The sequence below is a fragment of the Myotis yumanensis genome, unplaced genomic scaffold (assembly GCF_028538775.1).
Source record: "Myotis yumanensis isolate MYYU_CA2020_CCGP unplaced genomic scaffold, mMyoYum1.0.hap1 SCAF_4, whole genome shotgun sequence".
In the NCBI taxonomy this organism is placed as follows: Eukaryota; Metazoa; Chordata; class Mammalia; order Chiroptera; family Vespertilionidae; genus Myotis; species Myotis yumanensis.
Window position 1 is genome coordinate 40,003,863 of NW_027223755.1, and position 18,482 is coordinate 40,022,344.

Here is an 18,482-nt window from a genome sequence, read left to right on the forward strand (position 1 = left end):
TATTGAACTATATGGTAACATGGATTGATATGTAATAATGCTGAGTATAATAAAGCATAACAAAAAAGACTACGTATGATATGGTTGCATTTATATAACATTTTAGAAAAATGCAAACTAATATATAGTGACAGAAGAATAGTGGTTGCCTGGTGTTGGGTGGACATAGGGTGGATTCAGGAGGGAGGTTACAAAAGAGCACATAGAAACTTTTCAGGTTGATGAATATGTTCACTATCTTGATTGTGGTCATGGTTCTGGGCTGTGTATATATGTCAAAACCTCTCAAATTGTACATTTTAAATGCATGTAGTTCGTTTTATATAACTTAAACCTCAATAAATCTTTTTGAAATAGCAGCACGGAAGTAAAATTAAATTCATGTATAATCACCAAAGTTATGATAATGATTAATGTTTTAATTTTGTAAGTGATCACTCTTTCCCAGGAGTGCTAAGCACTTTACATGTTTTCAAGCATTTACTATCACATTAACCATGTGAGGTGTACTATGCTTATCAGCCTTTCCCAGAGGAGGAGACCGAGGCATGTGCAGAGGGTAGGAGATACAAACAAGGTTGTATAAGTAGAAAGTGGCAGAGCCCAGTGAATTGGCTACAGAGATTGTACTTGTAGGATTAACCATTTACAGGTGAAACTGAAAGAGAATGTGAGAGTGTGTGACAGGACAAAGATCCAGAGTGAGACATGTGGATATCTTAAGCAAGCCACTACTTAGGATCCTTTCCAAGCCGATATTAATTAAACATTTACTAAGTATTTATTTTGTGGAGAAAACTGATTTTCTATTAATCATAAAATCACACTTTTTAAATGTTCAAAACAAACACTGACATCAGAAAAATTCTAACTTGTTTGAAGTTATCTTTCACTTCTCAGTTTTTCATGCTGATTTTCTAATGATAGTGGTAACAGGATTACGGGAGAGGGTCTTGTTCATATTTAAAAGTTTGTTTAAGTTTGTCCCCACTTGTCTGTGCATCTTTTCCTTTCTTAAACAAATATATATATCTTTATTGATTTCAGAGAGGAAGGGAGAGGGAGAGAGAAATAGAAACATCAATGATGAGAGAGAATCATTGATCAGCTGCTTTCTGCCAATTGGGGATTGAGCCCGCAACCTGGGCATATGTCCTGACCAGGAATCAAACTGTGACCTTTTGGTTCCTAGGTCAGTGCTCAAACACTGAGCCACCATGGCTGGGAGCATCTTGTCCTTTCTTCTGTTTTCTTGGGAAAACAAAAAATCAAACAAGTTCTTGGGAAGTACATTACAGAATTTAAAATTTATTTCTTCTTCTCAATAAGTATACTATACATTTAGCTCTGTTATTTTGTCAGCTTCCAGGCTTCTGTTAGGTGACTAGTCTCAGTGTTGGTGCCGTAGATTGTTGGGCAGTGTAACTTTTGTGTGTCACAAAAATGCTCAAAAGTCATGGGTTGGCTCTAGCAAGTAGTAGTTTTTCCCTCACTAAAGGTTACTTTGTACTCAGAACTTACCAATTGCATTTTACCAATTATGTAAGGGATTGATTTTGAAAACCTCAGTTAATGGCATTATATTTATGATTTACTCCAGAACTCTTTAAATGCTCATTAGAGCTGTCTGCTGCTTGGTAGCCCATTCCTTAATCCAGTTCTGGGAATACCCAAATCCTAACAATCTGATCAGAATTACACTGAAAGAAGTAGGATGTAATAAGAAAGTAATGCAGAGGATCTGTCTGTACTGAAATTGAAATCTCTCTGTGAAGAGCTAGAAAGTGGAATCCAGAAGAATAATTTGTATAAGTGTTTGTCCGGCAGTTCTGAACCTGGAAGGTAGTGCACTCTACATTTCTGGTACCTATACTTTTCTCCATCACAGGGATAATGGGTTAATATGGGGTGAGGGGAGAATGTATTGATTTCTTCAGTTCAAATGAATAGCTTAATCTTCAAGCTCATTAAGACTTTCTGTTGAGAGTCTTCGTTAGCTCAATAAAGAAGGAAACCTATCCAATAGCACTATGGCTACTTGATTTGTTGTCTAATAACGAAAGTGGGATTTACTTATTTGTGGGTGAGAGTCACATTAACCAATAGTGAGGAAAAACACCCAGTAGCTTTCTTACCATCAAAAGTATGCTTAACAACAAAATAATCATTTTAGGATTATCCATGTTCTTTCTTCTCCAGAGATTTTATAAGCTAAATTATTGATCAATTTGTACTCAATTTAAGATCTAAAATAACAATGTAGACTAGGGAAAGGAAGATCAATTTGTACTCAATTTAAGATCTAAAATAGCAATGTAAACTAGGGAAAGGAAGATATTGATTTATGACTTGGACAAAGTGGTCAAAATGTTGATGTGCCATCAATATATATAACAAATGAATTACTAAAATCCTGACTAGGAATATGGATGTGTTTAACTGAATTTGGAATGCTGAGATGTCTTTGATGACAACTAGAAGATAATAATGAAGGAGAGAGACAGGTCTCATGTTTACTGTTGATTCTAATGAAATGATTCTTGATTAAGCACTTCACCTTTTTTATATCTTGGTCTTTTTATCAAAAAACAAAAACAAAAAGCAAGAAAAACAAAAACAAATTTAAGCCAGGCCAGCATGGCTCAGTGGTTGAGAGTTGACCTATGAACCAGGAGGTCACACAGGGTTTGATTCCCAGTCAGGGCACATGCCCCGGTTACGGGCTCGATCCCCAGTAGGGGATGTGCAGGAGGCAACAAACCTCTGGAATGATAAGCTATAAGAGAATAAATGGGTGTTGCTTTGAGCTACCAATTTGTGGTGATTAATGGCACAGCAGTCACAGGGAGTGAATCCACTGGTCATTTCCTGACCAGTGGTGGGCTCTTGTCAGCAGCTCCCTCAGGTCTTCCACTGTGATAGAAGCACCTCAAACAGAAACAAACCTTTCTCTTGTTAATAAGGATTGATTTTCATGACATAACAGTTTTACTGAAAGACTTCCAATCACCTGGGAAGGAATGAAACAGGTAAAGGAGACTGAAAAATCCACCCTGCCACAATGTGAGTGGGATACCTAGCATCCCATGCCTTTCTTCTATGCATTAATGTTGGTCCTGGCCCAATTTCTGTGAACCAGATAAGGGACATGTACCATGACAGTCTAATCTGCTCTGTTTAACAGGCTGGCAACATGGAGAGGTTATCTGTTCTGGGGCAATCTTCTCTAGCAGAACCCCTTAGGGCAAGCTTGCTGTCAAAATTTTGTTATGCATCTCTATCATGCAAGACATAAATTGCTCACAACATCCTTCCCCACTGAGCTGGCACTTGGGGTCTCTGAATGCCTCTCAAAGCAGATCTCCCAAAGGCTACTGCCAGATGAGGGATGTTGCTCAAGAGGTTTTCCATCCCAGTACTGAGGGTGTGCTCGGGCTGAGAGCACTCATGACAACTCCGGGAAGACAGTGTTTGTCCCACCAGATAGTGGACCAAAATGACCTGATTGAATTTATAAATATTTCTTCCCCTTTAAAAAATAATTCTTTCAGAATCTCTCATATGAGTCATCCCTGGAAAAATCTTCTCAATTATGAGAAACTTCAAACTGTGAGAACTCATTAAGTGTGAGTGTTAATTGTTCTGAACTAATCAGAGAAAGAGGTATTATAGAAATAAAAAGGTTTTTAGCTGTTTTTTTTTTTTTTAAGTTGCAAGCAAGTTCTGTAATATTTATTCTCCCAGTTGGTTGTTTTTTGTATGTTGGATATCAAATATTAATGTGTGTCCCTCTGTCTTCAGCAACTTCACTCTGAACTTTGGGTCACATCAAATTCCAGTTTGGTTTTTACCTAAGGTACCAGTGTCCTGTCTGTGCCTCTGGAATGTCTTGAGCTCAGCATTGCATCTCTCTTCTAGTTGTGTCACCATTCCCATTGGTATGCAAGGTAATGGAACATTCATTACCTCTGCTAGGCCCCCAGGCGACCAATGAAAAAACTCCTTATATCTCTGGTTGCCCTTAGCCATATTCTCTTTTTATCTCCACAAAGAGATTTGAAGTTAGCAAAGGTAGGTTTGGTTCATTAGTAGGGAAGACCAAATTTATGAGCTAGGCTTTAGCACATAGGCACATAGGAGGGGATAATTTTAAGTCTTGGTGAATTCAAGGGTAGCAGAGCTGGCTTAATTGAATTTCTTATGTATCTCTACATTTTCATGCATTTCTTTTGTTTTTATGTAGCTTATGTAGCTTAAAGTACCTTTTGTAATGAGCTTTGAGATGGGAATTTGAAATGAGAGCATGCTTTATAAATTTGGATTTGAGTCACTGCAAGTGGTATATGCTCAGAAGTCACCAAATGTGCTCATTTTGTCGGACAGCTTTTCCCAGTGCCCACCACTTGCATTCAGAAAGCTGCTGTTCCAGAAAGCTGTTTAGAGTAATTCTGAAAACCGTAGTAATCAAATAATTAAAGCTCCCTGTAGAAAGGAAACTGACATCACAGTTTTAAAAAGAAAAATTTCTTGACAGGGTGACTGCTAGTATTGAGGCCCCTGTTATTGTTCTTAAAGATTCACATTTTAAGTTAAAAGGAAGAACCAACATACTTAATGTTGGTGGAAACACACAAAAGAGAATGGCCATAGGTAAGTTCACTAGAAATATCTTTGGACTTCTTAAAGGAACATGATCTGTTCTATGTATTCATATAAACAAAAAATATCTATATATTCTATAAATTGCTCAGTGGACCAGCTGACTTTTCTCAGCAAGGAACTTTGACATTTAATAACACAATTCCTCTCTGTATGTATGGTTTGGTTGAACCTCAGTACTATTAGGTATCATTTTATTTCCTGCTCCAGGTTGTCGTCATTCCAAGGCATGGATCCTTTACTTTGGGATTCTTTTGTGGGCCTTTGCCTGTGTGCAAATCAACACAGCTCTGAAAATCCCATCCTTCCATAGTTCATTATTAAATCTCTATATGAATAACTTCCAGTCATTTTTGCTTTTTAATAAGGGACTTATTTCAATGATTGCCTTCTGCCATTAAACTTTCTTCAAATCTCACTTTGGTTCTATTCTATTGATGTAGCCTAGGCTGCACTGGGGACTTTCATCAGATGAAAATCTTTTCTCTCTCTTTGCTCATCCTGGCTCAGCCTCCTCCACCATTGCTAGCTATGTGAAGGATGAGGTGGGTCATCACTTTGGGGAGTGGGAGGACCACTCTGTCCATGGGGAATAAGTGCTCCTTCAATGAGGACTGAGGGATGAATTGCTGCAGCACACATACAGCCATGGACCTGGGGCTTTGGAATGAACAACAGCAGTCACAATAGTGGTTGTGATGGTGATGCTACCTGTCTTAGGTCAGATTTACCTAGAAGGAGATTTGTGTGCAGAAAGTTTATGAGGAAGGGCTCTCAGGAATGACACAAGGAAATGAGGGAGACAAGATTGGGCAGAGGGAGAAGTTGAATTAAGATCCTACTACAGCAGAAGATTCTGCCAATTGTACCTCAAGCTCAGGAGCCAGATGACCCTTCAGAATTGTCCTGAATTGAGGCAAGGGGGCTGGGTATTGATAACCATTATATACTGGTTGAATCCAACTACACTATGAGAAGAGTATTATTATTATTATTCTCATTTTACATTTGGGAAATCAGGGCCCAGTGAGATTAAGAAACTTGCCTAGTGGCACATGGTTAGTAGGCAGCAAAGGCAGATTTTGAACCCAGAGCTGGGGTAAAGCGTTCATAATTGTAACATTCTTCTCTGCTTGTCTTGCATTTAGTCTTCTGAAGACAATTACTTAGTCTTTATAATTCCTAAAGTTACTTAATGTAAAATGGTGATGTTAATGTATATCCCCTCCATTCTTGGTGAAATGTTGGTACGCATGCGATTAAATATAGACTTATTTGCTCAATTCATCCAGTGGTCTTTACAATTAGAAGCTGGCCAGTGTATGCTTTTATGACCAAAAGTTGTTAGCTGTGCCCGGGAGGAAAATAATTATACTTTTCTTTTCCCTCAAACATAAGTGCTGTCTCCACAGAGTTATAGAAATTCATGGTTCTCCTTCAAGAAGGCATAAACCATGGAAACTGAATGTCTACCTAATACTCATAACAGCGTGGTTCTGTAGCAATGAGATTCACTTAACAGGCTTGCTTGTTCTTGAAGTTAAAAAAACACACCTGTTATTGGAACTCTTATTTATGATTGGTAGGAATGCAATATGGTGCAGCCATTTTGGAAAGCAGTTTATTACAAAGCTAAACAAATTTTTACCATGTGATCCAGATATCATTCTTAGGCATTTACTCAAATGAGTTGAAAACTTATATCCATATGAAAAACTGCACACACATGTTTATAACAGCTTTATTCATAATCCCCAAAAGCTGTGTACAACTAAGATGTCCTCCAATAGGTGAATGGAAAAGCAACTATGGAACAGTTATATAATGGGATATCATTCAGCGATGAAAGGAAGTGAGCTATTAAGCTATAATAAGACACAGAGGAAACTTAAATACATATTGTCAAGTAAAAAAGCTACGGACTGTATGATTCCAACTGTGTGATCTTTTAGAAAGAAACAACTACTAGTATAATAATGTTTTTTAAAAAATAAAATCTTTTTTGTGGAAAGTATTACATAGGTCCTCCTTTTCCTCTCGCTCCCATCCTCCCTCCTCCCCCAGGTCCTCTCCACCCCATTGTCTGCATCCATGGGTTATGCATATATGCATACAAGTTCTCTGGTTGTTAATGGTTTTTTAAAGAAAAAGAGATAATAAAAAGATCAGTGGTTGCATATGTTTTAGGATGATTTTAGGATGGTGAAACTATTCTGTGTGTTACTGTAATAGTGGATATATGACATTATGCATTTGTCAAAACCCATAGAACTTTATAACACAAAGAGTACACCTTAATGTATGAGATTTAAAAAAATTATGTAGAAGGTCAAGGGATCTATGCATGAAATGCAAACTGTGATGATAGAATCTAAATGTTTACAAATGTTTTAAACAATCTCACTCAAGAGGATAGGCATAAGTGACTTTGGTAGTGAGAGGCATCTGTAAGACCAAAGTCAAAAGGAACTGTATATAAACACTGTACTCTAGTTGATAAAGTTGTGTCTCATGGGGGTATAGATTAATATTCTGATACTATTACACGTGTATCCTGGAAAGTATCTCCCATGCAGAAGAATTCCAAATAATTTATGTAGACATTTTGTTATAAAGGAGGGTGAATATAACATCCCACTCCTTAAAGTCAGTGGGCTACACTGATTTCCAGAGTACAGTATGGAAAGTAGTGGGGAAAAGAGTAATTTTACAGGGGAGAAACCTGACAAATACTACTTCAGTCAGGTGATCCAGGTCAACATCAATGCTCATAAATCATGTCCCTTGATGTGATGTAATCCTTGATCAAGGATTACAGCATCTTTTGACCAAGAGAATGGCATTTTATCTCTGTAATATTCTCCCCCAAAAGTTTATTCATGAGAAAAACATCACACTAATAAAGGGGTGTCCTACAATATATCTGATCAGTACTCGTCAAAAGTGTTTTGTGTTGGTCAGCCCATTCTTTAGTGATTTATAAGTTTAGTCTAGTTTGATGTAATCAAAATAGGACCCTACAAAAAGAGTCCTGTGTTCCTCCTGCTAGTCTCTGTAGCCCAGACAGAAAGGTCTCAGTTGCACCAGCTTTGTTTAAGATGAATACTTGGCTTCCACAGGTGTGCTTCCCATTAGTGTCATCAGATTTACATTTCACAATTAGAATCAAAGGTGGTGAGGGTATTGATAAGTATGTCGGTGTCTCAAAACTCCCATTATAGAGATACCAGAGGCTCGGTGCACGGGATTTGTGGATTGGTGGGGGCGTGGCCTGTGGGGATCGGCCCACTGTGGGAGCGCAGCTCATCCAGGTCAGCCTAGCGGCTGTGGACCTGCCCTCTGAGTGGCTGCTTCCTGGTCTGGCATCTTCCATGGAGCCAGAATACTCGCCTCTCCAGGGGACCCAGTCAGGGCCTGGCCCAGGGACAATAGCACTGAGAGGCAGCAGAGTAGGCTTCGGTCCCACGGTGGCCAGGAAGCCTCCCAGCCTCCAGGGTCAGCTCTGAGAGCCCTGCGGCAGAGGCTCTGCACGGGCCTGCAGGCATCCGGAGGCGGTGTCAGAGAGTGAGGAGGAGGAGCCTGGGGTGAGGAGGCGATGATCACAGCCCAGGTTCCTGCCTGTTGGCCCGGGGTTCGCAGCAGGAGCAGCCACTCATCCTGGTCAGCTGAGCGACGCTCCCACTGTGGTAGCACACTGACAACCAGGGGGCAGATCCTGCATTGAGTGTCTGTCCCCTGGTGGTCAGTGCGCATCATAGCGACTGGTTGACCAGTCATTCTGTCGTTCAGTCGCTGGGCTTTTATTATATAGGATTGTCTACTTTGAAATCACAGAGCACCATGGTATTTTTACATGCAAAGCACTATATATACTCATAAGGTTACCAGGTTAGAGAGGAGATTTGTGAGTAGCACAACAAATTCTTACAGTAACAGCTGTCACCAAATGATGCACTGAATCTACTCTAAAAACCTCAGCCTTTTTTATTCTTTTCTATATATCTTGTCTACAGCATCTCTTGACCAAGACAATGCTATTGTTCATAAACTGAAAAATATGATGACAGTATTGTCAGGAGTTCCCAGCCATAGTTCCTTGATCTGGAATTCAGGGCACATAGTTACTTGATGGGCAGAAAGAGTATAATCTGGAATGATTGAATTCAGGGTACAGAGATCTATTTGGTGAAAGAAAAATAGGACACTGAGGATGTGTAAAATGGCAGAGAACAACAGCTCCTCATTGGCAAATGTGAAAATAGTGAGTGGCAGCTCATCCACATGATTTCTTAAATGATAACCCATGATAAAGTTGTGAATGTTCAGTTTACTTGGAAGCTTTCCGGTACCATTGTTTACCATTTTACCAACTTAGACATTTATAAGGGCTCAACAAAAAATCATGGCTAGTTATATTTTCATAACATGTGCAGTGAGCAAATTAAACTCAACATCTACCTCCCATAGTTAAGGGGGGAAATCAAGTAATTAGAGACAAAGATTGTCGGCACAACAAAATTGTCGGTTAGTGTACAATGCTTTGTCATGTAACCCAGCACAAGAAGGATCAAATGTTTGTTTGTTTTTACCGTAATAAGGCTATGATATAAAAAAATAACATGTTATTTTATGTGAAATAACATCAAAGTTATGCTATGAATTTATCATGTGGGTTTGAGGGTGAAAATCCTTATGGTGACAAAATGTGTTTAATGTTTTAGAGCCTTTAAGAGGGAATGTTCTAGATAGAACCCAGAGTAGTTGTCCTTCCACTGCTCACTTTATCCTCCCCCATCCCAGAACCAACAGAACCCACCCTCCCCTCAGAGGAGCGGTCAAAATGGAGACAATAGGAACTCTGGCATTGAACATTTGGAGTGGTGGAATCTGCAGCGTTCGGAGGGAAATGATGGCTGAGGCTTGGCAGTTTCTATGGGGCATTGTGGTAGATCCCCAGGGGGGCTCTGGGTAGTGACTGTGGGACAGAAATAGCAGAGGGAAGGGTTGGAGAAGGAGGGGAGTGGGTGGAGGAGGGAGCAGGGGAAGAATTAGGAAAGAAGCAAACAGTGACACTCTCCAACTCCTGCTCTGTCCCAACTCAGGCCCATCAATGAGGTCTTTTCCCTTGTGCGGGAGGAAGGAGGTAGAAGTGGGGACCCTAGTTCCCACCACATCCCTGTTGTTAATATGTGAACACTGTAACATCCCTCTGTGGGTTATTAGACAACAAGGGTCATCTCCTCCTGCAGTGACCGCCCAGGAAGGGAACGAGGAAGGTCAGTGTCCCTGACCTGCCTTCTCTAGAAGGTAATTCAAGGCATTCTCAGCAACATTTTATGGGACACCATATGTTGAAGAAGCCATTCAATAAGATCATGAGTGGTTTAACTAGCAGTGTAGCAGGCAAGGCTGGCAAATCCAGATCCGGGATAAGTGTCAGTTATGGTGATTTTAAGTTGCTACCCCTTTTATGACCAGGTCAGTCATGAGCTCTTTGGGGTACCTAGCATCACTTTCATCTTCTTGTACTTCCATCTAAGATTTAAATTTTCAGGAAAGAGAGGGTGCCTGATTTACCTAGATTGGATTATATGCCTAACCACTGGTCATGGGGATTATGATAGACAGAAACAGAAAGTGTGGTTAACACACGGAAGGGTAAGGATGCTGGATAGGCAGAAAGATCAAATGTGAACCACATTCTATCACTTAGAGGCTCACTTCCCTCCCCCTACATCACACACAGATTTTCATGAATCCAGATTTTTTTAATGCCTCATCTAATATAAGAAAATTTATGTGCGACCAAGAACACATTAGTTATGGTATCCAGCTTAAGTTCAGGCTCCCAGGGTAAAGTACATTCCTCTTCTAGTTCCATTGCGATTTTGCCTTGCCATTCTGAAACCTGAAACTTGATCCTTTTTTCTTACTTAACACTAAGTGTAGGTGAGTCATCTACATTGATACACATGACTCGACATCTTTCCTTTCTACTACTATATGACTATGATTTACTCATTTTTTTTCTGTTGAATTTTTCCATTTGGGACAATTACAAATAACACAGTGGTAAACATTTGTGTGTGTGTCTCTTTGTTCACATGTGTAAGTGTAAGAGTTTCTCTAGGGCAGGAGTAGCTGAGTCAGACTATGTGCATTTCTAACTTTTTCTATTGTTAAATTGCTTCTTTATATGCCCAACAACTGTGCATTAGAATCTTATTTCTTGACCTTTTCTATAATATTTGTTACTATTGGATGTGAATGTTTTTGCTTATCTGATGGGTATGATATGATATCACATTACAGTTCTTATTTTCCTCTCTGATGTCAACCTTTGGTAGCAGGTATTATTATTAATCTCATTTTATAGCTGGGGAATCAAAGACTTAGAAAATAATTTCTTCACAGCTTCACATTAGTAGGGGACAGGAAGTCAGGAATGACCCTGGAGTGTCTAACTCTGAGTTTCAACATTTTAGCTTCCACTTCACTGTTAAGCCAGGATGTGTTGTTATAATGTGGAAACAGCACAGGGAATCATATTTTTCTCTTTATTCTGTACTCTTCCAGTAGTCTACTCTCTTTCTGAACTTCATTCTGGCCATCTTTTTTATCATTTTCATCTTTCCTTTTATCTTTTGTTCTTCCCTCTCTTCTTTCCTCCTTCAATCATTCTGTCCCTCACTCCCTCCTTCCTTACCACCCTACATTTTAACAATTGATCTTAGCTGGGTTATTTTGGTATTCATAGAATTGGAAAAAAAATGAAGTAAATAGGCATAATAAAATCTTGAGATATTAACTGGATTTTCTTTATACTGTATGTGAAAAAATTACAAACCCACATATGTCAAGGTTGAAAGGGAAACATATGAAGCTGAATGCATTTGTGTTTGTGTGTAATTTGGAAATGACTGTTAGCAAAAAATTCTTTTTGGAGCAGCTGCTTCTGATACACACCACTTATCTCTGATAATTAGAATCAAATTTAAGCTTCCTTGGGAACTGAAATTATGCAGTAAATTTATAATTAACAATAAAATATTAAATGGAGAGTTGCCCCACCATTCATTCCTGCATTAATTTTTCTGTTAAATTTCTTTGGCAAATTCTATTCTTAGCTGAAAGGGAATGACCACCTAAGCAGGTAATGTGAGAAGTATGATTGAAAAACAAAATACAAGCTCAGGATGTTTTAAACCTTGCAGTTGGAAGAGCAGTGAAGCAAATTGGACTTAGTCACCAAAGCACCAAGTTCAGCAAATTTCTAGGCCTCAGGGTTTTCTAGAAAAAAGATACAAGAAGTTGAATCAGTATTTTTATACAGAATGTTAAAGTTTTGACTCTGTCATGTTGCTTTTTTTTCTTACCCAAATAGGAAGTCTCTCTTCTGCACCCTTAGGACAGTTTGCCTCCCATGAAGCTTTTTTGGTTTATAGTTTCCACCATCACAGCGTTAAAGATCCTAGACAACAGGGCTCACAACTTATTCATTTTGGAGTCCTTACAGAAATGAGTACCTTGTCTGAAAACATACATGATTATTGGGTTAAGTTAAACTGAATTCAATTAAGGTAACAAATATCCTGCTCTCTAATTCTGATCATGTCTGTGAAGAACTGGGCCTGGGCACATGCTGAACTGTTATGATTACAGCAAATTTCCGATCTCCATAGCCCCAAACCCAGCAATACAATGCTTTTAATAGAAAAACCAAAGTTTCCTAGGTGAGATATTGGTAGTGAGCTGTGGTAGAGGTTAGCAGATATCCAATAACAGCAATTCCATTTCCTGAGGTGCCTTTGAATAAGTGACAATGATGCCTTATCCTTGGGTGGGTAGATTTAATCTTATAGAATGTTTTTTTCCCCTTAAATTAGGACTTACCAGAGTTTTGGGTTGGGGGCAGATCAAAAAGAATGTTCTGAAGTTAACTTGGAAGAAAAACATGCAGACATTCACCAAAATTTCTCAAAACTTGTCGGACAAGGTATTAAAACATATTACAAACTATTGTTATTAAAGCACCATGACACTGGGGTAGGAATGGATCAATTTGTTTATTTGTTCATGTATTGCTATTTGGATTGTTTCCAGTTTTTGTCTGTTATGAATAGAGCTTCTATGAACATTCTGGTACAAGTATTTGCCGAGGAGTGGAATTGCTAAATCTTATGGTAAGAATAGATTTAACCTTATAAGAGATTGTTACACTCTTTTTCAAAGTGATTGATTGATTTTGCATTTCCACCAGCAATGAATAGAATTTTAGTTGCTCCACATTCTCTCCAATATTTAGTATTGTCAATATTTAAAATTTTAACTATTCTAGTGGGAGTACAGTAAATCTTAATGTAGTTTGAGTTTGCATTTCCCATATGACCAATAATGTTGAGCATTATTTCATGTGCTTATTATGCATTTGTCAATTTTTACTTGAGTTATTTGTCTTCTTCTTGTAATTCAGTTGAAGAGATCTCATATAGTATTTTGGATACAAATACTTTGTCAGGTATATGTTGTCTTAGGTTCTCCAGAAAAACATAGAACCAATAGGGTATCTATAAGAGGAGATTTATTATAGGAATTGCTTACATGGTTAGTGATTACAGAAGCCAAGAAGTTCCAGGATCTGCCATATGCAAGCTGGAGAACCAGGAAAACTGGTAGTGTAAGTCCAAATCTGAAGACTTGAGAATTGGGGAACTGATATTATAATTATTACTACTGTTATTGTCATTTTGAGAGAGAGAGGAAGAGAAATACTGATTTTTGAAATTTTTGATTTGAGAGAGAGAGAGAGAGAGAAACAGAGAAACATCAATGTATCAATGTGAGGGAAAAACTTTGATCGGTTACCTCATACGTGCCCCTACCAGGGATCAAACCTGGCAGCTTGAAGAATGATGCCTACAGAGATCAGATACCTCCATTATTAGACAGAAGAAAGTAGATGGAGGATGAAATATAGAGCTGAGAACAAACACCATAATACCACCACAGATGTTTGTCCTCTGTTTCTGAAAAGCATGTTTATGCTACTTTACTATTCTTTCAAATTTAGACTTTATCTATTGACACCTACCATTGAAAATTTGGTTCTCTTGAACTATTTCCATCCACCTCCATGCTAAGCTTCCGTTATTTTGCAAATGGTGTTATATCACAATTTTTGTCTAAATAATGAATGCTGTATTATTATGAATATGTTTGTACATGTTGTCCACAACTGAGCTATGTAGTGCATTATAATTACATATCCATTAATCATTTTTTAAATTGTGGTTAAATACACAGAGCATGAAATTTATCATCTTAAATACTTCTAAAGTACAGTTCAGTAGTGCTAAGTTTATTTATGTTGTTGTATGATCAATCTCTGGAACTTTTTCATACCTTGAAATTCCTCATTTTCTCCTCCCCCAGCCCCTGACAACCACCACCCTACTTTCTGTTTCTATGAGTTTGACTACTCTAGACACATCATGTAAGTGCAATTATATATACAATATTTGTCTCGGCATAATGTCATCCATGTTGTAGCATATATGAGAATTTCCTTTCTTTTTAGGGCTGAATAATGTTTCATTGCATGTATTTTGTTTATTCATTTATCCATCAATGTTTATTTGGGTTGCTTCTATCTTTTGGCTATTGTGAATAATGCCGTTATGAACATAAGTGTATAAATATCTCTTTGAGACCCTCCTTTCAGTTCCTTTGGATTCATATCCAGAAGTGGAATTTTGCTTACACGGTATTTCTATTTTTAGGTTTTTTTTTTTAGGAACCATCATATTATTTTCTATAGTGGCTGCATTCTTTTACATTTTCACCAGCAGTGTACAAGGGTTCCAATTTCTTTACATCCTAGTCAACGCATTACTTTCTATTGTTGTGATTTTTTTTTATAGCAGCCATCCTAATTGTTGTGAGGCGGTATCTCATTGTGGTTTTCATTTGCATTCTCCTGATGGTTAGTGATGTTGAGCATCTTTTTATGTATCTGTTGGCATTTTGTATATTTTCTTTGGAGAACTATCTATTCAAGTCCTTAACCCATTTTTATTTAGGTTATTTGTGTGTGTGTTTTGTTGTTGAATTGTAGAAGTTCTTTATTTAGTCTGGATGTTAATTCTTTTGTTTGTTTTTCGTTAATCCTCACCTGAGGATATTTTTCCCATTGGATTTTTTTTTTTTTTTTTTAGAGAGAGAGTGGAAGGGAGGGGGACAGACACACAGAGAGAAACATTGATATGAGAGAGATACACTGATTGATTACCTGCTGCATGGCCTCGACCAGGCCAGAGATCAAGCCTGCAACCAAGGTATGTGCCCTTGACCGAATCAAATCCAGGACCCTGCAGTCCTCTTTATGCACTGAGCTAAACAAGCTAGGGCTGGATGTTAATTCTTTATCAGATATATGATTTGCAAATGATCTTTCCCATTCTGCAGGTTGTCTTTTCACTTTGTTGATAGTGCCCTTTGATGTGATTAAGTTTTAAATTTTGATATAATCTCACTAACTGTTTTTGCTTTTATTGCCTATGCTTTTTGCTGTCACATCAAAAAAGTCCTCGCCAGGTTCAATGTCATGAAACCTTCCCCTCCTATATTTTCTTCTAAGAGTTTTGTAGTTTAAGTTTTACATTTAGGTCTTTGATCTATTTTGAACTAATTTTTAAATGTGGTGTAAAGGTCCACATTTGTTCTTTTGCATGTAGAATCCAGTTTTCCCAGCACCATTTCTTGAAAAGATTATCTTGGTACCCTGATCAAAAGTCACTTGCCCATATATGTGAGGGTTTACTTCTGGGCTCTCTATTTTGTTACATTTATCTGCCTTTATGCCAGTACCACACCACTTTGCTTACTGTGGTTTTGTAATAAGCTTTGAGTTCTGGAAGTATGAAACTTTCAACTTTATTCTTCTTTTTCTAGATTGTTTTGGCTATTCAGAATCCTTGAGATCTCATATAGATTTTAGGATAGACTTTTTTTTTTTTTTGCAAAAAAAAAAAATTATTGGGATTGCATCAAATCTGTAGATTGTTTTGGGTAGTAGTGACATTTTATCAAACTTATTTTTTTAATAAGCTACCTCATCCCTGCACTCAGTTGTAACTGGTCTTAGCCAAGTCAGTGTCTCTCAATTTTCTGATCTTCTGATCCCTGATCTTCTGCTCTTCTTCATGCCTGTCGGAATGAGCGGGGAGAATGCTTTCGGCACATAAAAACTTTCAACCAATCTTCTTACTCCCAGCCCAAACAAAACTGTTAGACTCAGTGATATCTGGTTTATTCAATTCTTGAGAAGTCCCAAGGTTCTGTAACTTATCAAGTTTTTGACACATAATTAGCGTATGTCTTGTTGGACTTTGCATTAAGATTCAGGCTTCATCTTCCTCTGGCCTATTAAGCTACTTCTCATTTATTGTTTTCCACTTTCCAGATTTTGTTGACATCTCTCATATGCTATAATTAGTTCATTTGGTTTTTATATTCTTGTGAATTTATAGATATTCATTCATTTTCTTCTCATTTTAGTGGGATTTCAGGAGGCAGCAATTGAATATAATAATTATATTCAGTCCACAAAGTTTTCTCACAAATTTATGTATTGCATTTTAAATTAAGAAAAAAAACCTGAAATAAAAAAAGTGGTTAATAGAGTTATAATTAGGCAAATTAGTTTGCTGGCTAATTCAACTTAAAAATAAAATGTTTTAAAAAAATAAAAAAGAAATAAAATGTTTTGCTATTAATAGTAAAGTGAGCCGAAACCGGTTTGGCTCGGTGGATAGAGCGTCGGCCTACGGACTGAAGGGTCCCAGGTTCGATTCCGGTCAAGGGCATGTACCTGGGTTGCGGGCACATTCCCAGTGGGAGATGTGCAGGAGGCAGCTGATCGATGTTTCTCTCTCATCGATGTTTCTAACTCTCTATCTCTCTCCCTTCCTCTCTGTAAAAAATCAATAAAATATATTAAAAAAAAATAGTAAAGTGATGAGGAAAAATGGAAATCATTAAAGTTATTAATATTTCAATTTTTATCTTTATTTGACTAATTTTTTTGTTCTTGGATATAAAGAGGAAACACATGATGTAAGAGATTATAATAACAAAACACTTTTAATACTAAGAAAATGCAGAATACAAATTTGTGGATACTGCTTGTCATAAGTATGTAAATAGAGAATTTCAGATGGTCATTTATTTTTACTCTGCTCACAAATAAAAATTGTTGTTATAAATATTTACTTTTTCTTCATTGTAATCAGAGTGCTTTGACATTTATCATTGGACCGTTTGACTTCACAAAAGGGTAACAATTTTTATTTGAGAGCAGAGTAAAAATAAATGACCATCTGAAATTCTCTATTTACATACTTATGACAAGCAGTGGAGAGAGAGGAGGAAGCAGGGAGCGGGGTGGTTGGGAGTGACCCGCCCCTGCGCCTGTTGCTACCACTGCCTCTGTGCTGGTGGAGTGGGAAAGGTGGGAAAGGAGGCGTGAGCCTTGGGTGGGAAGGCGATGGCGGATATAGATAAACTCAAGTCAGCAGCATCATCCAACGGCTGCTGGAGGTAAGAGGATCCAAGCCTGGTAAGAATGTCCAGCTACAGAAGAATGAAATCAGAGGACTGCGCTTAAAATCTCGAGAGATCTTTCTCAGCCAGCCTATCCTACTAGAACTTGAAGCACCACTCAAAATATGTGGTGATATCCATGGGCAATACTATGATTTGCTTCGACACTTTGAGTACAGTGGTTTCCCACCAGAAAACAACTACCTGTTTCTTGGGGACCATGTGGACAGGGGGAAGCAGTCACTGGAGACTGTCTGCCTCTTACTGGCATAAAAATCAAATATCCCGAGAATTTTTTTCTTCTCAGAGGAAACCACAAATGTGCCAGCATCAACAGAATTTAAGGACTTTGTGATGAGTGTAAAAGAAGATGTATCAAACTATGGAAAACTTTCACAGACTGCTTTAACTATTTGCCGATAGCAGCCATCATGGATGAGGAAATATTTTGCTGTCATGGAGGTTTATCACCAGATCTTCAATCTATGGAGCAGATTCGGCCAATTATGCGACCAACTGATGTACCAGATCAAGGTCTTCTTTGTGATCTTTTGTGGTCTGACCCCGATAAAGATGTCTTAGGCTGGAGTGAAAATGACAGAAGAGTGTCCTTCAACATTTGGAGCAGAAGTGGTTGCAAAATTTCTCCATAAGCATGATTTGGATCTTACATGTAGAGTCCATCAGGTGGTTGAAGATGAATACGAGTTTTTTTGCAAAGAGGCAGTTGGCCACTCTGTTTTCTGCACCCAATTATTGGGAGAGTGACAATGCAGGTGCCGTGATGAGTGTGGACGAAACACTAATGTGCTCTTTTCAGACTTTAAAGCCTGCAGAGAAAAAGAAGCCGAGTGCCACGAGACCCGTAACACCTCCAAGGGGTGTGATCACAAAGCAAGCAAAGAAAAAGATATCGTTTTGACACTGCCTGGTTGGGACTTGTAACAGAGCGTATATAACCTTCATTTTTAAAACTGTAATGTATATTGGTCAGCTTGCTCAAATAGTGTGTTTGTGGGGCCCCCCTTTCCATTTTTTCAGCTAATGAATGGCATTTGCTGGTTATAACAGCAAATGAAAGACTTCACTCCCAAGAAAAAATATTTTGTTTTTAAATTCTCTCTTCCTTTTGCAAACAAGTTTAATGATGGTGTTAAAGCTGTGCACCCCCCGACAGTTTATCCTGTCTAAGGGGTAACTGTACAGTTGACTTTCTTTTTTCG

The 18,482-nt window shown here is 38.1% G+C and overlaps 1 pseudogene; it reads left to right on the plus strand.

The window, feature by feature from the left end:
- Nucleotides 1–17,203: 17,203 nt before the first annotated feature.
- On the plus strand, nucleotides 17,204–18,181 carry LOC139008443 (serine/threonine-protein phosphatase PP1-gamma catalytic subunit pseudogene; annotated as a pseudogene).
- The last annotated feature ends 301 nt before the right edge of the window (nucleotides 18,182–18,482 follow it).